The 27,092-nt window shown below is 33.6% G+C and overlaps 1 protein-coding gene across 4 annotated transcripts in view; it reads left to right on the plus strand.

Moving 5' to 3' along the window:
* LOC118180028 (homeobox protein dve-1-like) overlaps window positions 1-27,092 on the plus strand; it is a 340,210-nt gene that overhangs the window by 32,377 nt on the left and 280,741 nt on the right. The window contains exon 2 of one of the 4 annotated variants that reach the window (XR_004760107.2): window positions 18,629-19,057. The exons of the other annotated variants lie outside the window; for them this stretch is intronic. The gene's annotated coding sequence lies outside the window, so the exon portion shown is untranslated. Of the gene's footprint in view, window positions 1-18,628; window positions 19,058-27,092 lie in introns of those variants that run through there. 4 annotated transcript variants of the gene reach the window in all.

Raw genomic sequence — 27,092 nt, forward strand, 5'->3', positions numbered from 1 at the left:
AATAAACATTTTGTTAATATTCTTTAGCCCCGAGAGAAAAGTGTATTTTTACTTTGGCTAGTAATCCATTTAAAGAAATTTTTACCAAATGAATGTAGTGGGTAAATTTTTTTATGGGGGGGGGGTTAGCATTTTGACAAGACGGGTTTTTTTCTTCAGCGGCTAAGTTTTCCCGTGTATGTGGAAACTGAGTCATTCGTTCTGTATGTAGTACCAATATCAGTTCTACTAACTGTAAAATAAACTATGGCATTCGTATCTTCTGGTACTAGTATTTACTGTTAGAATTTCAATTCAGTTGCACAATAATAATTTGTACAACAGTTGTACAATAATGTATTTCCAAGTATTATCAATGAATAAATTATTAATTTATCGTAGTGCCTGATAAAAATTTGGAGTTTAAAGTTCCAGTGCACTCTAGCTAGAATTACGATTTTTCTAAAAAAACTGGGAAGTAGTGGAATCGGACATCGGCTGTATTTAAGCCTTGATCAATGCAAATTTTTCATGTCAAAAATAGCTACTAATAACTCGCTGAAATTGTTAAATTCATAAAGCCATGACAAATGAAAAACTTCTTTAACATCGTAAACTATTAACTAGCTGGTTTTCTTGCTTTATGTAGTTTGGGTATGTCTTCGGTTTTGCCTTCATATTTACTGCATAAAAATCTGAATATTGGTTGAATTAAACCTTTTAAATGCGTTTCTGCTTCATTTTCAGTTATGCTTCAAATTTTTTTAAAAGGCGTTTCACGTAATATTACAGGTTCAATACTTTCCAAGAAAACCCGAAAAAAGAATAAACACGCTTAAAATAAGACAATTTAAAAAAAACCTAAACAACTTTAAATATGTGGTACAATGTAAACTTCGAAGCAGAAACTCGCCTTCGCGTAATAATACAGGCCTAATAATAATAATGCCTAGAACGTAATAATAAATTGTGCTAAATTCAGTGCCAAGCAACGAACATCTCTTCCAGCTATAAGTCGGCCAACAGTGGAGCGGCAAAGTCGCCGAACGCTGATAGTTCAACTTGGGCCCGATTGCAGGCGAACGGGCTGGCTGATTGGGGGCTTTTGTGGTTTTCCCCATGTATAGCGTAGATACATGCTAGTTTCCTCTAGAAACTTTTTCACGAAACCATCCAATGGTTTACGCAGATAGGACTCGCATTCTTCGCCGTAATCAAACAAACCAAACCTCTTCCAGCTGTGTGCGAAAAAGAGACCGCTTGCAGACAGGGAACAATTAGCTCGCATTGCGGGTGGAAAGGAGGGGAAAGTTTTCTTCCTTGATCGTGTAAAGTTTATTATTTCATTAATGCTACTGGTATTTGAATAGCACGTAGAGACAGAATTAGAGAAGACGCAATAGCGCGCAACTTGTTTTAAATTTTTGGTTCTAAACAAAGTCGGTGATTCAGTGCAAAGCCTTATATTTAAAGTAATTAATGTGGATTTTACTGTACAATTGATTTAAATAATTCGTTTTTCACAATTCTATATATATAGAGGCATGTATTGCATGTCGTAAGACAACACCTCTGTAATTATTTAATAAATAATAGTAGGTAAAATAAGTACAAATAAGTACTTTGATTACAGTTTTAGTTTTTAAGAACCTTGCTTATTACCAAAGTACCGAACTTTTTGAACTTGCTTTTTATTTTAATAAAAACTGTTGTACCGAACTTTTTGAACTTGCTTTTTATTTTAATAAAAACTGTTAAAAATGTTTATTTTTATTATATTTATTCTTTTAAAAACTACCGTTACCCACTGTTTTAATACTACCGTTATTACCGATATTCTGCGGTATAAGGTATATTTTTTGCGCTATCGACGGATATCGGTGATTTTGCAGTCTTTTAATACCTGTTTTCTTTGTAGGAAGAGTTTCTTTTAATTCTTTTGTAACAAAATTCGGAATTTAAAATCTTTTTATGCCTTTGATATTAGACAATTTTATTATCGAATTGTAAATAGTAAAAAAGGTATAGAAAAGGAGAATCATGTATTACATAATGTCTTTACTCTCCAGTCTTCACAGAAAATAAAAGTGAGGTGTCAGTTCGTTTAACCCATCCAGGAATAACCGTAAATAAAACCACAAAAATTAAATATGGAAACAAAAAGAAAACTTAGAAGAATACGTCTGGTTTAGTGGCAAACTTCTTAATAAAATATGGATCAAGAAACTGATATTGAGATTATATATTTTAATTTTCAGAAAACGTAATTTAATCTCCTGATGCAATTCCGATGAATTTTTAATGCGTTACTCAAAGGGAGCGTCACATCATTTCAAGTTCAATTCTTAGACTTTGGAAAGGATATTATGTACTAGTACAGCTTAATGTGATTTCTAATAATAAACTGTAAAAAAAGCTGCAGTACAGAAACACTAATATGGGGAACATAGCATTGACAAGTTCAAACTGTGCAATTCATTAAGCTTAAATCAATATCAGTATGTTAGTTCCAATCATATGTTTTACTTTTAGAAAGCAGAATATACCGTTCTGTAAAACTGCAGTACTTTTCGGAATAAATTAATGCCATTAACCCTTCTCTAAAACTTTACATGGTTTATTTATAATATAAAACGTTTCTTGATCTCTTGTCCTGAATTCATGGAAAACCATGCATTATAGCTTGCAGGAAAGGAATAAAGTTAATAAGATAATTCATATTTAAAGAGGTTTGTTGCTTATTATATTGACACTATGCTGTATCAAATAAAAGGAGGCGTTATTATGACCAAGAAGATGGCTACGAAAATTGAGTATAGGGAACACGACATTCCACTGCACAGTGTATGCTGTATCAAGGTTAGGTTGGGTTATTTGAATACGGCAAAGTACACTAGGACTATCTGCCTAAAATGAGAGATGCCTTCTTGGAGGATTATCTAAATTGAAAGTGGCTGGTGTTCATGTTACATTGAGGAAAAACAAACCATGGAGCCAGTCGTTCGCCTAGGATATAGAATGCAGGTTTAACTGCCAGTATTCAGCGGTCTTAACCATTCGGCCATCGGTAGGGCGCAGTATCAAGAATGCAATGCTTTTCAGTTATCGTAAACAGTGTTCATGGAAGTTTTTTTTTTAAATTAAAGTGTGATTTCTGAAACAATGCTTCTTAACGTGTTTTAAAATGAAATGTTTTAATGAATTAAGTTTAAAAGAATTTTTTATGGCTTTAATTTTATTTTTAACGTTTTATGGCTAATTTAGTGCTCTTTCTAGTAATAATTTATCTGAGGCAAGTGCCTTACTTCTTTCACTCTTGTCCAGCGCCGCCCAACCGGACGGTTGTTAGCGACGCTGACTGCCGTATCGAATGGCCCGGGTTTGAATTCTGGAGAAGACATGGATGTTTGTAAATGTATAATGTCTCTGCGGCATGGGGTCACTCAAAATATGCGGCAAGCCGAAAGTCCTTTCGAAAGAATGTTGGTAGGGGAAGAGAGATAAGAGACAATCGGACGGGATTCTCTCCATCAAAATTGGAGGCGGAACGAAACAAAGTCGTACTATCACCTGTCTGGTGCTCAAGGCTTTTGTCAACGACAGGCGCAGTCTTGCACTCCTTGCCACAATGAATTTTGTGGGGTAGTTCTGATGTTACTGTCAGACAAATGAGATAATTCCCACAGGATACTGCAAAATTGGAAAATACTGTTTCCAATGAAAATTATATCTTCATGTTATTAATAGTTTTAATTATTTCATTTTATTGCTTCCGTAAACACGTCGTTAAAATAACTATTACCACAAGCATTTGCGTTGAAGTTTTTTACTTTTACAGAAATAAGTGAAGGAAGAATCTTATTTCTATTTGAGCTGAATCTTAACTATCCTAGCTGTGATTTTGATTTATTACATTATGACAAAGAGCAAGAAATCCAAATAGGAAACTAGTGTCCTCATTATTGAATTAACATGCTGTAAAAGAAATATTATATGTATTATTCAGTAAAGGAATTACTTTTCAAAAATTTCTGAATTTTATAGCCTAACTTTGTCTGAAGCCGCGAAACATCACGCTCTTGCAAGGGGGGTTCTCCAGTTTTGTAACATCGAATAATTTAATGTCTGAAACTTTATGCAGACGTATTTATTTCAAAGCATAATCAAACCGTTTGTTTCTTTTTGTTTTTTATGGTTTCTACTTCACTTGCAGTTAAATTTTAGGAATGACTGGGGAGGCAGAGAATGAATTACTAGTTCTGAAGTTTCATTTTGGATTATTTATGCAGAAAAAGGAAGCTAATTTTATTTACATAGTTTTGATACCTCACAGCGTGTTACTTATCATACTGTGAAGTATATTCAAAATATGTCTCTCTTCCCAACTAAATTTCGTTGCTTTTTTTAATTTGATCTAAGTTCAGAGCTTCCATTGTAGATTTTGAAAATAAACCGAATTATATGCTAATTTATTAAAGCGTCTAGTGTATTAATAAGCATTCTAAAATGTTCTAAATCTTTAATAAAAGGCTGAGGATTACAGTAATTATGAAAACAAAAGCAGTTTTATTTCGATTCTGTGTTGTATTTTTTTTTTTAACTCTTTCTGAAGATGCAAGAACAATCTCGGATGCCGTAACGATTTGAATAGGCCTTGAACCGCTTTATTCCTAATTCTGCACCTATGTTGTTTAATCCTAGTTCTTTGTCAGCAGGTTACTTCTGTTATTTAGATATTATCATTAATTTTTTAGGTTTGCATGTGCTTACTGAATTCTTTATTATTAGATGAATTTTTCCTTGTTTTAGCATTTTTTTTTTCCTTCATATCTTTAATTTGCTTTTATTTTAAAATTAACTTTTTTAAGCATTTGAGTTTTCATCTTCTTTTAGTATTTTTCTACTTATTGTCACTATTCTGTATAATTGTTGATTTACTTTTTGGCTTATCAGATTGCTTGCATGATTTATCGGCATTACGGAATCAAATTCCAGGAAATCTTTTTCCTATTCAAAACATACTAATTGTGTAGCTCTTGGGGGGCATATAAGAAAATTAAGAGTGAAAATTGCATCATTTAAAATGCTTGCAATTTTAAATAGAATTTTATAAAATATTATAAATAAAAATTTTATAAATACAATTTTAAGATAGAAGTGAAGAAACATTTTATGAATGTTTATATACACGAGTGAGGCTCTCAAATATTACGGGAAAAAAGTTGTCTATTTCGACTTGTTGAGATAACTTAATATTAAGGCGCTTTTTCTTCTTCTTCATACGATAGATATATCGGTATGATTGTTAGAGCATTTTTGATTTAATAGATTTTAGCAGTATATTTACTGGAAGGCAGTGCTTGGATGAAAGTACTTAATGGTAGCATAATCCAGCTAAAGAAACATTTCGACTGAAGACATGCTAAATTCCATAAATGAAATGCAATGCTTATTTGTAATAAAAAGTATATATATTGGGAGTATATTATATTGATACATATAATATACAATTTTTCTGAAAGCAATAACAATAACTGTGTATCGCGTATATCAGCTGAATATATCCAGAACTAATAATACCCAGAATCATAATAAAACGCATACATTTTTTTATGCGCATGCTCCTATCTCTTGCAGTACGAGTACAATGGAAAAATAATTGGCATATAAAAAAGTGTAGTGAATTATTGTAATATATGCGTATTTAAGTGGGATACGATATTAGTTTGATAACAGCATTTGATCTAGATTAGTAGAAGTTAAAACTGTATTTTCATTACATAGATTATGCATACATATCTATACTCTAACATGAGTAACAATTAGTAGTGTTAATTTTTTCGAGATTAAGTAAATATGAAACAGTTCTGTAAAAAAAATTTTTTTGTGAATTCTGTGTTTTATAAAATAAAGCATGACTATGAAATATTGACAAATATCAAGAACCCCAAATTGATCGTTACTTTTATGAGAACTAGATGATCACATCCTTAATCCAATAGTGATATAGAAAATAACATAAGATATTTTCATTGTTTGATAATGCATGTCATGTATTTTTTAGGCTCGTTTGCTCTCCATATTAAACTATTTTAAAGTTTATTCCTCCCCCCTACGAAGTTTCTGTGTGTAAATTGAATGTGAGAAGCCACTAATTTAACGTAGAAAATATTCCTGCTTCAGAAATGTTACTAATATCAACTTAAAACATATTTGTGCAACTGAGTGACTTCATTCATTTTGTTGTGCATCAAATTAGTTCACTCGCTTATTAACATAATTATGCGAATTTTTTTAAATATTCAAAATTTTCACGTTGTTTTAAGAAAAAATGTGTAATGTAAGCAGAAAGGCTTGAATTACTAAGGCTTGGCAAAAGTATTTAAAAAAAAAAAAAAAAAAATTCCAATTCATTTTGAGTCTAATATTTTTTCACACATATCAATATCATGTCTAAAATCCCGGAAAATACTGTAAATCTAGGTGCAAGGGTTAGTTTTTAAACACAATATGTAGTTTATATAAAATATTTTGCATTGTTTCAAGATGTACTGTGCCCTTAAACAACCGTATTCTGGTCTGGTGGACATGTGCATTGTGTGGCACAATGTGAACAACGATTCCTTTCTCGTTTCGAATTCAATTACCAGCCAGCATTTTCTTTACTGCCAGAACAGAGACCTTATAAATTTGAAGTAGATCTTTATTTTTAAAGGAAAGCATAATAAAAACTGTTGGCAGCACACATGATCAATAAATCATGCAGAAACTAAAGGCATTTTGAAACGAAGAAGCCTTCCCCCCCTTTTTTTTGGCGCCTGCCGAATTTATTAGTGCGCTGTAAGTTTTTATTAAAACGCGTGTTTCAGTCAAAAAGGAATTCACTTCTTCGTCAGATTTTATCCAATTTTATGTGTCTATGAATACGGTTTATTTGATTACGGCAAAGCTCTCGAGGGCTATTTGCCTAAGGGAAGAGTTGCCATCGTGGAGGACTTCCCATGTGTAACGTGTATACGAGTTATACACGTTACACATGGGAAAAATCTACCAAAACGAACATTCAGTCAGCCCGTTCATGGAATTTGAACCTCTGATCGAACAACCAGTGTTGAGCGACTGTACTACTCGGCCGCTGGTTGAGCCTAGAGACTATGAGTCCCTCTATGAATGTGTCTTCACTAAAATGATTAAATTATGAAACATGTGAAAAACTGTTGTTTTTGGATATATCTTCCAGTTATTTCACACGGTGCATTGTATTATTATCTTGAGGAATTCTAAACTTTTAAAATTAGGCAAAAATTCACCCTTGGACTGTAATAAAATTTTTTAAAGGTTCTGTGCATTTTGAGAGAAATCTGTTGGAAGCCTCTTTTTCAAGAGCAGTATTTTGCTCATGCTCTGGTGGTTATAGTACCTTAGATGCAAGTAGCTATGTGACGCGCGTCACCTATTTAACGCAGTCAAAAGGCATCATCAATCAAATTTAAGAAAGCTTTTATGCACTTTATAAAAGTAGACATTAAACTCATTAGATGACACTAATGGGTTTTCACGAATGTGTAAGTTATTTAAAAGGAAATCTAATTCAAGTATTTTTTTTTTGGAAAATTTTAGCTAAGCATAAATTAAAAAAAAAAAAAAAAAAGTTTGAGAAATTAAAGAGTGGTGTTGTAATATCTCTTTTTTCTGCCCTAAGATACTTATTTTTAATGCAAAATTTCAAAGCTTTCTGGAACTGACTTATGCTCATGGGCTGTTAAATAAAAATTCATCCACTGCATTCTCTGAAAAAACACAGATCGTGCTGTTAGGTTGTAGAATCGTTCGGACGAAGATTTGGTTGAGAGGAGCAAAATCGCCATGTTTTTCTTTTAAAGGCAGACCTTTTAACTTTTACTGTTTTCAGTTTTGCTTTAACAGAAACTTGTGAAAGGCTTCAGTTGGCTTACGTGGATTCTATAATACCATGTGATTCATGTTTACCGAGGATTAAAAAAAAAAAAAAAAAAAAAAAAAAAAAAGTGAAAATTTGATTTTTACAATTGGTGCACTTGTTATTGCCGTAAAGCCGCTGAACACTGATAGCTTGTTCCGTTTTTCTAATCCCGGGGAACGGGCTTCCTGCATGGACGTCTTCGTGGTTTTCCACATGTGTAACATCTATGCGAGCCAGTTTCACTTAGAAGGCCCTCTATGATGACATCTTTTCCCTTAAGCAGATATACTTCTGTGCTTCAGCATAATCAAATACACCAAACCAAAACAAACCAAACCGATCAAAAGTTTAATTCAATTTCAAGAAAAAACGGGGGGGGGAGTAGAGAAATTTAATTGCGAGGTTGAATCAGAGGATGTGGAGAATTCGTAACTGGATGAGGTATTTATTAAATTGTCTTTTCTTGTACCATTGAAACGTGCGAATGTATGATCAATAGAGCGAGCCGAAAGGAATCGAAAAGATTTCTGGGATTCTGTATGGCTGCCAATTATATGTACAGAATATAGATGGCCTAATGAATTATTATGGTCAAGTGAATTTGTCCTCGACCGTAGGCCTTTTACTACTGAGTACTTTGCCTGGCTTTGAGTAGTACGGGGGATTAAATCCAGAGGTTTTGTCTCGTAGCAATTTTTTCTGGAGAGAATTTTTGGATCGATGAGTTTCAATGGCCATGTTTTTCTTTTTTTTTAAACGTTTCCATCCTGCAAAGGCACTACAGTCTAATATCTTTTTTTCTGAGATTCAGACTTGAGCTCATTAGCAAGGTAGCTCTATTGGGTTTGCTGAATATTCTTCTTCGCCATGTTGAAATTGTTTTCTTATGCAGCGTAAAGAATATGTCAGTTGATTCTTAACCACCGTAGTTAGGGCTCGTAGACTGCATGCTTCATTTCACTGTGCATTTTACTTTTTTCTCTCTCAGCATATTTTCACAGGGGTAAGTATTAATTAAATCTACTATTAATCATGGATTAATAATATTTAATGAAAAATTCGATTCGCGTGCTATTCATGTGAGTGAGCAGTCTCTGAGAAGTATTGCAGTGAAGGAGTGACTTTATTCTGATTGTGGTGGTTGAAAGTTAAATTTATTATTCTAGAACTTAAAAATATCGGCCTGTTTTTTTTTTTTTTTCTTCTTCTTCCAGATAGATTTAAGAATAGATTTTCACTTCAGACCTGAAGCAAACTGTGATTTCACGCGTGAGAAAATTTCTTATGCTTAGTGAGCTTTCCTCGTAACGTAGGATAGAAAACATGCAATCTTGAATCCTAAGACATGGTACAATCCCTTAATGTTTTTAGTTTGATTCGCTTTTACAATTTAACATACATACATACATAGAACTGATATGTTTTAAATATATTAATTTTATTAGATGCAGTTAAATTTTAAATAATGCTTATTGCAGTGGTGTGCTGTCTGAATATGTCTCTCAAACAAATTCTTAACACTCGCAAGCACGCGAGGCGGCTGTTGTTTTAGGCTTTTCCTAACAGTGGCTTTCAATCTCTTTTTGTCCCGTTACACTGTTTTAATCGGGTATCAGAAAATCCTCCCTTGAGAGGATTTCCTTTTTTTTTTTTCTTTTTACATTCAGCTGTTTTATTTCAAATTACGTATAAAAGTAAAAATGTTTTATTTTCATATGATTTAAAATTAAAAATACTTCCGAAATTAGGGTTGTAAATGGATCCTATTTTTATGCCAATTTATATTAAATATAATGAATGTAAATAAAGTACGGTAGCTAGTCACTTCACTTCGCCTACGTTTAAAGTTTTCAGCCCTTTTTCGATCACATGATTTCAAACGTACTGTAACGTCCTGGCAGCGAGTTTTTTGTTACAGCTCAATAACTAAGATCTGGCGTATTTGACCTGAAACCTCGTGTGTGCATAGGGATCTATCTCCTTTCCTGTTGGGAGAACCCCTGGAGTATAATCTCTGTGTGTTGAACGCCAGTGAAATAAACAAACATTGGTTAAGTTTCACTTCCAATTTCAAAATTCCAATACTTAAATCCAAGGACTGTTTGCATGAAATATGTCATTTCAGTAAGTTGTCTTTACGTTGTATGTTTTGTTCTTACTAGTTTACAAAAACAGCTTACGAAGAGTATCGTAAGTTAAGATGCTTGAAAAGGAAATCTTCAGGCGTTTTTCTTGCGAGGGGAGGACAGGCGTAAATTCTACAAACATTTCAAAATTATATGATGTCGCACCTGAATATAAATCTCGGGAGAACGATCGCTTCTCTCAGCTTAGTAGATTTATTGAAACTTTTTGTCTAGCAAGCAATTCTCTTGCGACTCCTGATAACTTGACTTACCAATCTTACTCGTGAAAATTCTTTAAAGGGCTGTAAAGTATAATCCCTTTCGCTGTTGTTTTAGAACGGGGGTTTTTCAACCAGGGGGATATCCAACCTGGGGGAATTGCATAGTTGCACAAGGGAGGGCGGGTAGCCTTTTAGCCTTTTATTTACCTGTTAAATATTCAGCATAAGTTTATGAAAAAACTAATTTTATAAAAAAAAAACTGTTTTTATTTAAGTTTTGGTATTTATCAACATTTTCCGTACTTTTTCGTATTTAATTTATAAAACACATTAAAAAATAATATAAATAAATGTATATGAATTTTTCGAGTTTTGAAAGGAAAAAGGAGGAGGGGGAATGATCGTCTAGCAATGGTACATGGGACAAAAAAGGTTGAGAACCGCTGTCTTAGAGGAATGTTTTGAGGCTTGAAATTACTATTCTAAATCTTTATATGCCTTATTGAGTTAATAGGAAGAATTATTCCTCAAAATATTGTAAGAATTATTGAAAATTGAGTTTATTTTTTCCCAGTTTTGCAAAGAGACGTACGCTCTTAAAATAATTTTGGACATTATAATTCAGTTTCCATACTTTACATGCTTTAAAATGTTGCGAATTTTTTCATTAAATGATTGATTTTATTATATCACTTGAAAGTTTTGTTATGCTTGTAAATATTTTAACTCCAAAATTTATTGCAGTATAAATCTTGAAAGTTTAGTTATCTTAAGTATTAATCTTGATCTTTCAATATATATTTTTTTAAAGGTGCCTTCCTTAATATATTTATCCTATAAACTTCGTGATACTCGACACCACGGCATATGGCAAAAGTATCGCAATACGGTCAAAAGTAAGTGTAATTAACAACGATTACTCATGAACCTTCCGAACTTCTCTGGATGTGGTCAGCGGGTCAGTCGGTAATGCTTCAGAAGTGAGAACAAGAAACGGACTATTGTATGGTCCATGCATCCATGCAGTGCCAGGCCTTACGCTGCTCAGAGTGTTAGTTGATGTACGAGCGATTTCATTTTAGTTAGAAAGTTAGTTCTAAAAATATTGTAATTATTATTTTGAGTGTAAAAGTGAATATATTGTTCAAATGCATCGCGGTACACGCGTATGAAATTGCCTCCAGTTCGTAAGAAATATTGTTCCAAGATGGCTCTTGCACAAAGGAAGATTGTGGAAAAGAACAGCGAAGAACAACAACAACAAAAAAAAGGGGGGCTTATCAATAAAAGGAGGCAGACCTGTTTGATGGATAGTGTTCACAGCTTTATGTCAAAAGTACTAATAGAGTAATAGACTATCTATAAAGCGGCTAAACAGTTCTATAACTTAGTAGAGCACACTAAACATCTACGTGATCCTCAGTGATGGTGACAGAGGCAAGATTAAGCGCTGGAAAAATAGGTCGATCATTTGCAGTTTCATTTAGAGTGTGAAATAAAGTTAGTGAACTTCATTATCCAACTGCAGAAAATGTTATTTGGTTTGATTTACAACTGAAATTCCATATTTGGAGTAAAAAATTACACAAAAAGTAACACTGAAGATGTGATTAGACAGCCACCAGCTGAAAAGAACAAGTGTTATGGGAAGAAAACAAGTGATTTGTGCTTTACCTGTAAAGAGAATTACATTTCGTCACCCTCTTTGCGGAGACACAATTCAGGAAATAATTGTAGTAGTGGTGCATTCACTTGCGATGACGTGCAGCATACGAACCACCTAACAAACGGTGACAGTTAATGGATGGTGAGCAGACTTACAGTATCACGAAATTAAGTGTACACCCTTACCAAAATAAGTATGCTATCGCGAAGGTAGATAGCTCATGCATATTATATATGTTTCATGGTACTTTTAATTTTGCTTTGTTTGCTTTTCTTTTATTTTAACAGTTTAGATTTATATATGACCTTTTAACATACAAAATGCACTTTCCTTTATGTAAAGTTTTAATCCTTAGTATTACGAACTTACGCAAGTTCACGTAACGACGAATGTGTTATTTATGCCACTACTGTGGTTTTAGAAATTATTCAATTTGTCATGTATTTTTTTAATTTTTAAAAGTTTTCCATCTTCCATAATTTCGTAAATTTTTCAAAAAATATCTGTCTATTGCCCTAAATATGTTGCTGAATCTTAGAGTACTAAATTAACTTGAAGTACGTATTTGACAGTGTGTCTTCTCTTCGCAAGTTGTGTACGTTGTCCGGAACGGTGTAATGATTAGCGAAGCCAATTGTCAATCCCAAAAAAATGAATAAAATTTGTGACCAATAACATCTTTTTGGAATTAGAACAACTTGACATCTATCCATCCATAGTTCTCCTGAGAGGTAGTGTTAGGGGAAAACGAGAATCCTGTATTCAACTCTTGGGCCCAGTTGCAGCTGAATGGATTAGACTGTTGGACACTGGTCATTCGTCTTGAGTTCAGTTCCCGATGAACGGTCTGGATGTACGAGATTTTCACAATTTCCCAATGTGTAACGTGTATATGAGCTAGTTTTCACCATAGAGGCATTTCTCCTAAGGCAGATTGCAGGCCCCCCAGCGGCCGAGAGGTAAAGTCGCTGAACACTGGTAGTTCGGTCCGAATCCTGCGAACGGGCTGGCTGCATGGGCGTTTTCGTGGTTTTTCCTATGTGTAACGTGTATACGAGCCAGTTTCCCTTAGAAAATCCTCCACGAAGGCATCCCTTCCCTTAGGCAGATAGCCCAAGTGTGCTTTGCCGTAATTAAATAAACCAAATCAAACCTAAAGCAGATAACCCGGGTGTCCTTTTCCATAACTAGTAAACAAACCATTTAGCGCGTGGTGTTTTCGTTCAAAATTATGGTGAAGTTTAAAGTTATTTTGTCATGATGAGTCCTCAAAGCCTATGGCTGAAAAGTGTTTTCGATACTACGAATGATTATTCATGAGTCATTTCCAAGGGTTGTATATATTCGGATATGAGGGCAAGTGCCTCCATTACTTTAACATTAATCCTATTCCCTTGCATGTATGTTTCTGTAAAGATAATAATATGAATGAGTAATTATACCCCATTGTGCTTATTAATTAGTACGTAGCATCTCGGAATTTGCAAGATGAAAATTCAACCGTTATAATTTTGAATGATTTATTATTGTTTTGCGATTTTATACAGTACGAAAAGCAACAGGACATTAAAAACAGCACTTCATGTTCATTTATATCGATATATGATGCTGTTCAGACAGTTTTAAATATTTTAGAGCTGTAATACGTGTTTACTTATAATTTTTTCATTAGTACTGTATAGAATAGTATAACGCTTCATGAATCATTAAATTCAGTATTGTACCTTATAATTACTGTATCGAAGGAAATGATGTTTATTACTTCAGATAAAAACACTTACCACTAAGCTGTTATAACTTGAGTATTTTACCGGGCTTTTGCTTTGTGCACGGAATTAAGTGCAATATACGAGTATGTGTATGTATATATAAACACATGCATATGCATCTTCACATTTAAGTTCAAGCATTTCAACGTCTTGTTTCCGAAGTCGCCATTTTAAATTTATACCTTTGATCTATTGAATAACTCAGTTTCCGTGCTTTATAATATCGATATTTTAAAATGCATTCAAGGTAATTAAAAAAAAAGATAAACATATTGCTGTTTCTTTTATTAACTTATGAGTCTGTGCACCATTTCCAGCATCACAAATTTAAACTGTTATCATTGTGCCCATTTTAAAATCTTCTGTTTTATAGCATTTCAGTTATTTGATAGTACAAAAAACTTATCGAATCTTAAAAAGTTAATTAGAGCACGAATTTTAATAATTAAAACTGTTTGTGCCTAATTTTGTGCACTGAATCGCTTGCTCGGTGAGTATCGCCAAGGCTCGCACAGCTTGCTACTTTTTACCTAAATATCGTGAAGACATCGTTGGGAGGGGTGAGGGTTCCCTCGAGCTTCTGATGCTCATTATCCTTTGACTCGCGTCACATTTGCCGACTTCCGATGGAAAACGGAAGGGTACGATTAATCATCCAAGTGCACCCTCCAACAACTAGTGGATAGCTTTAAGTTGACGATTACTAGCCAAATACACGATTGAGTGTGGGGTAATAGGTGGTGTACCTAAAGGCGGAAACGTAGCTCGATGTTTTACTTATTGTTATTGGTAAGGAAATGAGCTGTAAATCGAAAATATGTGGAGTTTTAATTTGTAGCACTGAATAATGCTTTTGTGTAAATTAACTGTTGGGGGCTGAGATTTTATTAGGATGGTTTTCGTGTAATCTTTGCGAACGTGCATTTTAGAAAAGTGAATATTTTTATGTTGAATAGCGAACTAACTGTATAGGATTAACGCTCTTAACTAATTTATGCAATATCACATTTGCGGATGAATTTCATTATGTCAAAAAAATTTATATTCGATAGTATTATCGATTGAAATCTCGAAAACTGCAGAGCACAGAAGGATTTTTGGTATCTGGTACAAAGGAATCTGGTAACAAAGCCTTGAAGGGAGGTATTGTTTTCCGTTCACTCGATTTTTGTCCAGAGCAATGGAATTGAAATCTCTGGTACTTACATATTAGCGCAACAACCTTGGCGCATTTTGGCAATTTTTTAGGAAAGAAAAAGGTGATTCGGTGAATTTTCGGATTGCAACTTAGCGTGGATATGTTTACCTGAAAAATTGTTATGCGCATGGTTGCCAAAGTCTGGGGAATTCTGAAAATTTGAAGACTTCTATTAAGGTGGTTGCGATAATTCAAAAGTACCAATAAATATGCTTTCTCTAAATTTGTTTGGCACTTACATATTAACGCAACCACCGTGGTGCAGTTTGACGATTTTTTACGGATGAAAAGATAAAAGTTGGGAATAGAGAGCAAATTGCTGGTTTTCGCGACTTAAAAGTCTGTCAAATTATCGATATTTATCGTAAGTTAAACATTATCAACATATGAAAAGTCAACATACTTTAGCAGTGTAAAATACAAATTTTAATTGTTAAATAAGGATTACGCGGTGCATTAAAAAGTTAAAAGACGTATATTCGTCTCCAAATCTTTTTGTAATTTTTTTGCGCTGTTCTTTTCTCTGTTTTCGCTTAAAAAAATTGGACAATCGCAGAGATTTTATATCACCAGCTATCAACCAAACGCATCTCCTTCTTTTTAGAGATTCTGAGGCAAAATTCTGTTTTGCTGTAGAAATTATACCGCAGTTTCTTCCATTGCTGACAAATTCCACAAGCGCCTATTTTAAAATTAAATTCAAAGCAAAAAACTCACCATTTCTCTATAAATTCGTTGGAACTTGGAATACAACAAAAAGAACGCATACGAAAGTAGTGACGATGCTTGACTGAAGGGATGGTTATGCGCATGATTGCCAGAGCTTGGCGCGTTCAAAAAGTTTCTAAGGTGGTTGCAATAACACATAAGTACCCTATATTTTCCAAGTCTGGATTTGGTTAAATATTAGTTTTCGATACCTCTAAGAACGTATAGCTGATGCTTCGGAAAATTTGATATTAATTCCTTGCATCAATGGTAAATAAATAGTATGGCTGGTGTGGTCTACGTATGGAATGTTATGCAATTTGGCATTCTTCAAATCAATTTCCTGTTTGCATTCTTACCATCTGTTCACGCCTTTTAATGTAGTTAATTTCTCATTACGTTTTTATAGCAGGATGCTTATAGAGGGACTTTGAGGCAAAGGGCATCTTCAGAATTTTATGGTGATTGATAAAATTCCAAAGTTTGCGAGAAAAATAGGTGCTTTGTTATAGCGCCCCCCAAATCAAATTTGCGCCAGGATCTCAGCTATAATTTCACAAGCTTGTGGAGCGCGAATTTAAAAATAAGCAACAGAATATGCAATAATAACAATAATACTCGCATGTCGTTTCCTAAAAATATTTTTAAGAATCCTCATTATTATTTTTTCGCGTGTAATTGTTCAACTGCAGCACTTTCACACATATTAAAGCCATTTCTTACACCATTTCATAGACGTCAGCTCCTCTGCCCGAGAGTACTTAAATCTAATAGCAATGATGAACGATATTCTGGAACCGCTGAACCAATTTTCAAAATGGAGGCCCCCCTTGTTTTTGCGATTGTTAACATTGTACCTCTAAATGATTTCGTCGTTAACATAAAATTTCATGCTGTGGCCATTTTCCGATACTCGTTTATTAGGTAAAAGACCTCTTTCTTGAAAAAAATAATACAGTATCCACCTCATTACTTGCCCACCAGCGGCCGAGCGGTAAAATCGTTGAACACTGGTAGTTCGGTCCGAGGTTCGAATCCCGCGAACGGGCTGGCTGCATGGGTGTTTTCGTGGTTTTCCCCATGTGTAACGTGTATACGAGCCAGTTTCACTTAGAAAGTCCTCCAAGAAGGCATCCCTCCCCTTTAGGCAGATAGCCCTAGTCTGCTTTGCCGTATTTCTCAATACACCACCTCATTACTTAATGCATTGAGGACTGTTAACATGCATTTCACACACACACGCACATACACAAAAAATAAAAAATAAATACATAAAAATCTGAAAGCTTTCAGATTTTTGATTATACCCAAAGGGCGTTTTTTTAACGTTTTCTGTGTTACCTTTATTTATTAAATATCGTCTTTTTCGCACTTAAACCGCATAAAATTCAATTCAACAGCAACATCACAAAATATTTAAAAACAGCATTTTTTTATAATTTCTGATAGTCAGTCTCGTGCGCTGGGGATTAAAAAAAAAATTGCTTTTTCTGTATAGTGTTGCCATTGAAATCCTCAAGTTTGTTAATAAAAAATTCGTTAGTTTTGCAAAATATGAAATAGGTAATAAAACTAATTCTAAATTCAAAATTCTGTCTTCCAGGCGTTCTGAGGATTACGTTATTCAAAATTTGATGTCTTTAGATACGTCTTTTTTCGTAATGCAAGAAACATAATACATTCAGGCAGATACTTCATAATTTAACGTCTTTAAATATAATACAAGACGATAATACATGGTGACAACAATTTAAAAAGTGATACGCCGTTTATAATGAACCGACGCAAAATGCAGTTTCGAGACTAATAGCCCTTCTGGGCTAACCCTCCTTTGGGCTTAAAAAAAGGAATGGATATAATTTTTAAATAAGCAATGCGAATTCGAAAACCTCATGGAAAATAAGTATTATAAGAATACGGGTCGAGAGTAAGAATGCAACGCGGTACTAATGTACGATCACGTGGCGAGGTATAAGAACCATAGACCTGTTATATACATTATAGCTCTATGATAAGAACACGCAGCCAGATTTTGGCGAGATATCTCGGTTAATTAGCGATTCAGTCTCGGGGGCCACTGTAACAAAGAAGTACCGAAAATGCATTATAATGGAATTTCTCTTGGGGGGGGACTTCATTCTTTTTATCGTACTAGGAAGCGTGGACCAAGTGTTTTTTTTTTTTTACCGTACAGTTTTTTAGCAATTAAAGTAAATTTGATTTAAGGAAAAAAAAAAAAAAAAAAAAAAAAGTGTACATTGGGAGAGCAAAAACTGCATGCAAAAAAACAAAACAGCAAAAACAGGGAAGGGAAATATTTTTTTACTCCCGAAATGATGCTGAATCTCAGAATTAACAAAACGGGAGCAGCTGAGAATACTTCTGTAGTGCACTTTATTTTCGTAATTTACAGGTTTTTCTATTTTTGTTGTGAATATTTTTATTTGCTTTAATTCTGAACATTTTTCTATTGCTTGATTTATTATTCTATGTCATATATATCTTTTATTTTTATATTTATATGCATCTATATTTGATATTATGTATTAATTATTTTGCATGCTAGTTCTTCAGTATATACTGCTTAATTGAGACATAGAATTAAGTTTTTTGCTTCTTATCTTATTTTACTTTATAACGCTTATAGTATTTCATTTCATTTTTATATTGTAAGCTCTCGTATTTTTATAAGCTATCACCATCTGTTTACCATTCATAGTTATTATGCTAACTGCATGCAACAGATGTATATTGTATAATGTATTAACAGAACAATTATGTAATAACATATTTAATTCAATCGAAAATTGGAAGAGGAAGGAAAAAAAAAAAAATATTCAGAGTACTTTTTGTATCCAGTCGCTAACGTGAAATATATATATATATCTTGCGTTCTTATAAAGAATGTTTTCGCATTAAATTTTATGACAGCAAAATAAATTACACTAAAATATTTTGGTTGTATGATTCTTATGTGATGTGTGGAAATTTTTTCATCTTAATATTCTTTCACATTTAGGTCGTTCAAGCATTTTTGGAGACTTCGTATCCGTACGAGTAACTTCTGTCCAGCCTTCAGCCCATTATCCATTTAGACATTTATATCCCTATTCTACTGTTTTCTGAACCGTCTTACTTAATTGGCCATAGTTCAAAAATGATGAACGCAGTTTCAGAGCGTTTAACTACAGCCGGGAAGTTTCAATCAGCGTGCCATAAAAATCATCATCGCTCGAGATCGTGAAAGCATTAAGTGATGGCTTTTAAAATCAAGTTTAAAACTGACCATATCATAATTCAAATTGGCTTCATCATTTCTAGATTTTGGTTTCAAACCATAATTTGAAACCAAGTCTGTCAGGTAGTTTTCATTATGTGTATTTACATGGACTGTCAAATTATGCTAGTGGAAAATGTTGCATCTAATAAATCTTGTTGTATAAAGCAATTATTCTCTCTGGTTATTGAGAATTATGTGAATTTTCTATATAATTCTTAAACAATCAGTTATAAAATTTTTATCGAAATGTCAGATGCATTCTAGCGTCTGAACTGTTCGAACAGAGAAAAAGTTGTGTAGTAAGTAATCCGTGCATCTTTTCCGAAAATTACAAATGCTTGTAAAAAATATTTGCTAGAAATTAAAAATGAATGTTACATTACTTCATTCAGAAAAATATGATGACTTGTAAATCTAGAAACCAGCTTATCACTTATAAATAAATCTGACCAGTTAAGACTATAGATCTATCTAATCAGTTTATCACCTAGTAATGATGTAGGCTTTTCATGACTGTGCAAGAGTTAAACAAAGATTTTATCATAGAAAAACTATGGTTTGTTTATTGTGCATTCGATTACGATTGATGATTTTTTAATGTGTGCCGAAAATTTTACTCAGTTTTTTTAATAACATCAATTAATAGTACGTAAATGCTTCTTAGGAATATATGTGAACTAAAAAGTTTAATTGCAAATGCTGCTAATTAATTTTTCCTATCTTAATAATTTTAATACACGTAATATTTCACGTAATTTCAGTAGAAATAGTGTAAGAATGATGTTAACTCGAAAAATCGAAACTCTGCAAGTCTAATACACATGATGAGCTAAAGGTATTTTCGAACGAAGGTGAGATTTTTTAATACATTTTGTGTTTTTCATAAACATGTAACGATACCAGTATTTTATATAAATATAATATCAAGCACAAAATGTAATATTGCCAAATTTCAGCACAAATTGAACGAATTTTAAACTCGCAGAATGGGGGGGGGAATTACTTTAAAGCATTCTTTTAAATAAGCTCGGTTCTACTGTAGATAAATATGAAACATAATACATTATAACAATATAAGGGATTTCCCCCTCCTTCTTAGCATGCTTTCGTGGTGTAATGGTCAGCACACTTGGCGCGTATTCGAGAGGTCCGAGGTTTGAGTCCCGGTGAGGCTCATTTTTCACGTCTTCTGCTTTCAAAAAATACCTAATGTCTCTACAGTGGCGCCCGAACTAAAATGGTGGTGGATGGAGATTCTCCACCACCAGGATTTGGCGATTGGGTCCTCTATCTCCAGTCGCCATTCGAAAGGAGAAGTATGTAAGGTATTTCTCTCGCCTTCTTAGCATGCCTTCGTGGTGTAATTGACAGCACACTCGGCGCATATTCGAGAGGTCAGAGGTTCGAGACCCGGCGAGGGCATTGCTCATTTTTCACGTCTTCTGCTTCAAAAATATCATAATGTCTCTACAACACATATGTATTTGATGTACTCGGAACTAGTAATTACAAGTGCAAGTACTTAATTTTCTTGTATTATTAGTATTAAATTAATGCACGTAATTTTAATTTTTCGTAATTTAAACTTTGCTATAAATAATATAAAAATAGAATTTTCATACTATTTATACCGAAGTTAAAATTACTAGAAATGTTTTAACGTCTATTTCTGAGCTGTTCTAACTTCATTTGATATTCCTACTTAACTGTAACCATAAACTAGGCTATAATTCTTAATAAATGAAATAAGTAAATTTCCATCAGTATTGTTAGCTTACGCTGCCAATGTAAAAGAAGTTCCCTAAAGTATGAGAACGGTCATGCAGAATATGCAGTACGAAAATATAATCGAAATATATGTGGTGATTCTGAGATGATTGCTATTCTTGGACTTTAATTATTTCGCACAAAATATTACTGTACGTTTGCGAATTACAAACGGGCACAAACCTGAAAAGCCGTAGTATTCTAAAGTATTGGTCAAATCGAATATCATTAACCATGTAAACCTTGCAGCAGTATTAAATCTTGAAAATTTATATCTAGGGTGTGGGAAGCTAAAGGATTGACCTGAGGGGTAGATAAATTCAGATGAAGAAGCTGCATGGCAGTCTTTTAAAAATGAAAGCAAGAAATCCTGGAAAGCTGTTAAGGCACAGAATTACTAAACAAAAACGATGTTTTTCTTTAATCATAAGGTAGCCATCATGGAAGTGTTTTAGAATTTCAGGTTTTAGCTCTTCAAACATTGTAAATTTTCCCGAAACATTAAATGACGAATATAGTGAGTGCCTCCTGTCCCCAAGTGGCCGGACACTTGCTTATCAAACATTTATCGTGAATTTTGGAACCGATTTGTCATTTAGTCGTCTGGTACGAGATTATCTCACATTCTACTGCGCCGATTGACGAAATTTAACTTGGGATTTTCATGTCTCGAAAGCGCGACTTACGATTTATATGCAGCATATTTCGTACATACTTATTCTGATACAAAATCAGATTTTTTACCTGAAATGGCACATCTATTTTTTGTATATTTTGATTATACGACTCAAATTATGCCAGAGTTTTGCAAAAATCGCAAGCGTAGTTTTTAAAAAATTAGCTGTCAAAATTTTAGCTCCTTAATGTTTATTGAATCTGGTATTTTATTAATCCCTCTTTAAAAAAAAAATAAACTTGATTCCTTCTTTCACAGTTTGGAATTTAGATTCAATCAAAATAAAATTAGCAGATATTTTCTGATTTATTTTAAAATTTTTTATTTTTTAGTAATTTTAGTAAATTTTTCGAAAAATTTATGAATTATAACCTGTGCAATTTTTGCCATCACCTTAAAGTAGATGTATTTCTAGACATACCGTAAAAATGCACAAATTTTTTTTTAAATTCAAAATTTTCAAAGATGTACATGAATTTATATATTGGCGCGTCTTGAAATTTGGCGTATTTGTTATAAACGATAATAACGTCAGATGTTCTTAACGCACTTTGTTAAAATTATTTGAAAGAACGATGCAGCTTTTTTTCCCGCTCGTACACAATGAAAAAAAGGCAAAAGAAAATAGTTTACTATAAATTACGAATTTCGCCAAGTGAGTTATTTTTGGCGCAAACTGTAAAAAATATGCCAAGATAAATTTTTAAATTTCTCGGTAAGTTTCTGAGCAAATTTTACAAAATTTGTTATTGGATCCTAATTTGAGTCGTAGAATCGAAATATGGAAACAAAAATCGGTATGTTATTTCAGAAAGGTTTTTTTTGTGTCAAAATACCTATGTTAAAATAAATTGCTGTATATAAATGTGTATCTTAAGTCGGGCTTTCGAGACATGAAGAACGCAAGATAAATTTCGTCTATCGGCCCCAGCGGCCGAGCGGTAAAATCGCTGAACACTGGTAGTTCGGTCTTGAGTTTCGAATCCCGCGAACGGGCTGGCTGCATGGGCGTTTTCGTGGTTTTCCCCCATGTGTAACGTGTATACGAGCCAGTTCCCCTTAGAAAGTCCTCCACGAAGGCATCCCTTCCCTTAGGCAGATAGCCCTAGTGTGCTTTGCCGTATTCTCAATACACCAATCGTCTATCGGCCCAATAGAACCGGAATTATAGAACTGTTCCTTTTGTTTTGTGCAGAGTGTACATCGATGTTCCGCTAATCAAGGCCTACCAGCGGGTGAGTGGATAGGACACGCTGAAGAACAGTAATTCGATCCAGATTCGAATTTCAACGAATCGGCTGGCTGCATGAACATTTTCTTTCTTTTTCAATGTGTAACGTGAATACGAGCCAGTTTCGTATAGAAAGTCTGATAGCTGTGGTGTGTTTTGCCGTATTCTACTGAACAACCAAACAACAAATTGAATAACTTTTAGAAAAACGTTATCTTCTCCCATTGGCAGATAGTCTTCCGTGCTTTACAGTATTTGACTAAACAAACAAATTTGAAAACAAGAGCTTAAATTATTTTTTTTTTGGGGGGGGGGAGCAGACAGACACAAAATTGTGTGAAAACTAGCTCCGTGTACATAAAATATTAATGCGTTATTAAACATGATGTATAATATTTGCTTATACGTAACTCATGCTTGTTTAAAAGATTGGTTTATATCCCCCCTTTTTTATTATGTAGGTGTAAATTTTTTTCAACTTTTGTTAAGATATAGCAGTAAATAACAGTTACATCTTTTGCTTGATATTGAGCTTGGTATTATATAAAATGCTTATATACGTATCGTTATATGTTTAAGGGAACTGCAAGAAGCATTTAAGATACCTGACCGACCCGCGTACGAAAATACTTTTAGCATGTTCATTACGTGTGTAAAACTTTGTGTTTACTTTTTTAGTTAATATCAAAATTACGTTATGTTTTCTACTCCTTTTATTAATCATTCACGTATACCTCAATGATATTCTTGATGCTTTGAATCACTATCTCATATTTTTTAAAAGGTTCTGCGTATTAGTTCCTTTAAATTTAGTTGGAATTTGTATACAATGAAGTATTTAAAAAATTAAAACATCTAGACAATTTTTTCTGTTTGCTTTTTGGTGATGTTGAGATTAATACGTAGTAGAAAACGTCATTGCCTATCAAAAGAGTATACTCGATGTAAGTGAAACAAATTTTAATGGGTGCTTTACGAAACAGATGATCAAGGTATGTCAGCCTGTGACATATGATGGAAAAACATAAGGTGGATAACGGTGATTAACTTGATTAGTATAAACTATTGCGCTATATCAGTAGAATCTACTTTGCAGTTCGTTTAGGTCGGTATAGAACCTTGCCATGGAATATAGCTCTCAAAAACTAGAATAGGAATAGAAATCTAGCAGGGTATTTCGGACAGCCTTTATATGAAGGATCGCATAGAATTACAGCCAAATACCTGCAGACCTAAATGAATTGCCAAGTAGATTCCATTGATAATAATGCAGTAGTAATTCGTACCAGCCAAATTAATTACCGTTATTCTTCGTTTGTTTTTTCTTTCACATATTGTAGATAGACACACCCTGTTCATCTGTTTTGTAAAGTTTGTAAAGCTCAAGGAAAAGCATCCATTAAAATTGGTTTCATTTACATCAGGTATGCTTCTTTGGTAGGCAACCACGTTTTCTACTACATATTTACTTTCAACAACACCAGAAACCGAACAACAGATTCCCTTGTTTCCCAGGTGCGACTCTGACTGCCGTACCCGAAGGACCTGGGTTCGAATCCCAGAGAAGGCATGGATGTAATTTGTCCGTCCCTTCGGTGGCTCAGCTATAATAAAGTGACCACCGCTTCTGGCCTCAGTAGTTGCCTATTAACGGCTAGAGTCCGCCATTTTAAAAAAAAGATTCCCAGGTGCCTAAGAAATCCATTGGAGATACACAACCAAGCAGTCTGTGGGTTTTTTTTTTTTTTTTTTTTTTTTTTTTTTGTGTGTGTGTGTATGGGGGGGGGAAACAACGTAATCAAAATTGCTCTTTTTTTCCTTGGCTTTACTGAAATTTTATGTAACCGATGAAAATTATGACTCCCGATATTCAAACTGAAAAATTAGACAACACTAACTATGAAATATGGGGTTTCTCCGTGAAAATGGTCTTAATCCAGTCGAAAATTTGAGAAGTCACGCGTGGGCAGTTAATGAAGCCAGAAACTGCAACGTTAACTAAACCGAACTAGAACAAATAGTAGATCAAGGCGCTTTATCAATTATGCTATGAGCGTGAAATCATTTGAGGTAGTAGTGCACATTAAAAAATGTCAAACTTCATATAAAGCGTGGGTAAAACTGCACGAAATTTGTCAGCCGACAGGCCCTGTAATTAAAGTAAGCCTTATGAAGCAACTTTTCTCGAAAAAAAAATGAACGTGAACGAAAAAAAATGCAGGATTACTTAAAATAAACTACTTTCTTCGAAATTGTAGATAACTTGCTGAAATAGGATCTGAAATTATAGAGGAATTCCTAACTATTTTGCTACTATGTAGGTTAACCAAAGAATCTGAAAGTTTCAGAATAACGATAGAATCTTGTGATAAATTGCCAGGCTTAAACACGCTAAAAGTTAAATTGCTAGATGAATCTAAATATCGCCAATTTGAAGCGCAACAAAACAGCTGAGCGTAGGAGGCCTTAGTAATTATGTTAACGCGAAAATAAGTACAGTGGGTACAAAAAGTATTTGCACACATACATTTTTGTTCACAATTTATAAGAAAATGCATTAAGAAATACAAAAATTGGCATTTAAAAAATAGAATAAGCTTATTCATTTAAATTAATTACAAAAAATACAATAATATTTTAATATTGTTGCAAAAAATGTTTTTTATTAATATCTTATGTCAAAAAAGTATTTGCACACTCAACTCAACTTTAGAAAATTTGCATTTTTATGCTATTATTTGACAGTCATCCCGCAGTAAATAACATACGTAAGACGACTATAAAAGGAGGTGTTGTCGAAACGTTATCAGTTGACTGTCGATTTTAAATTGTAATGGCACCTAAGAAAACTGAATTGCCGATTTCGTTGCGAGAACAAATTTTTTCTCTACGTGAAAATGGCCTAAGTTATCGAGAAATAGGTAAAAAAGTAAATGTTTGCTTCTCTACTGTTCGGTATGTTATAAAACGTCATAAAGAAAGAGGATCTACATCAAATAACTTGCATTCTGGACGCCTAGAGAAACTTTCACTGCGAATGAAGCGAAAAATCATAAGAGAAGCATCGAAAAATCCATTTTTTAGTGCAATTACTTTAGCCAATTATGTCGCTTCAACATCTGGAGTTCAAATCTGTGCCCAAAGTGTTCGAAATGTCCTGCACGATGCACACATTTATGGGAGATCTCCAAGGAAAAAAACCTCTCATAACTGAACGAAATAGACTGAAGAGACTTGAATTCGCTAAGGAATATATCAATAAGGCAATTGATTTCTGGAAAAATGTCATATTCTCCGACGAGAGTAGGTTCAATATCTTTAAATCAGATGGCAGGAAATTAGTTTGGAGAATACCTTGTACTGCTTTTCATACCAAAAATGTGTTACCTACAGTTAAACATGGAGGAGGTTCTGTTATGATTTGGGGGTGCATGGCTAGCAAAGGAGTTGGTAATTTGTGTTTCATTGATGGGAATATGACAGCTCGAACCTATATTGATGTGTTGCGAGATAACTTGCCACAAAGTGCAATAAAATTGGGTATCAGTAATTCGTACTATTTTCAGCAAGACAATGATCCCAAGCATACTGCCGGTATAACACGTATGTGGTTGTTTTATAATGTACCCAGAAAACTTGCCACTCCACCACAATCACCAGACTTAAATCCTTTGGAAAATTTGTGGAATTCTTTGGATTTAAAAATAAGAAAAAGGAAGATTTCAAGCGAACAAGCCCTTATTGAAGAGTGGTCGAATACTGACCCTACTCTTACAGAAAATTTAATTAAATCAATGCCAGCAAGATTACAAGCAGTAATAGATGCTAAAGGAACGCATACTAAATATTAGTTGTTTGAAATTTGCTTACATATTTTATTTCTTTTGTATTCATGCAGGTAGGCAAATACTTTTTTGATACGAGATATTTTAATTTTGTTACAAAAAAGCATTGTTATTTATATTGTAATTTTTCTGTTTGTTTTGGATGATTAAACTTATTCTGATTTCGCAATACCAATTTTTTTATTTCTTAATGCTTCTTTTCATGAATTGCAAACATAAATGTAGGTGTGCAAATACACCACAGCAACGTGAAAAAGAAGTCTGAGTATTCGAAAGTCTTCAGGTGCTATAACTGGAAGGGAAAAGAGCACGAAGCGTAAGAATATAGAAAAAAATAAAAGCAAGTATCCTAATCAAGAATTCTCTTAACAAAGTTTTTCTTATTCTGCATTGTTAACAGAAAGCGAGAATTAGGAACATACAATATGCACCTCGATTCAAGAGCGACCCACACATGTGCAAGGACAGAAGTAAATTCACATCGATAACTGAAACCGAAACTTAAGTTTAGATAGCAAATAATGAATTTCTAGAAGTTAGAGGGAAAGTTGAACCTTGTGTACATGTTAATTCAACTTCACGGCGCATAATACTTAACGATGATGTGTTTCCCAACGTAAAAATGAACTTAATTTCAGTTAATTTAGAACCGCAACATAAATGTACTGTCTCCCTTAGAAATAA

Source organism: Stegodyphus dumicola, chromosome X1 (genome assembly GCF_044657685.1).
Source record: "Stegodyphus dumicola isolate Sdum_Otavi_A_Nest chromosome X1, ASM4465768v1".
Lineage (NCBI taxonomy): Eukaryota > Metazoa > Arthropoda > Arachnida > Araneae > Eresidae > Stegodyphus > Stegodyphus dumicola.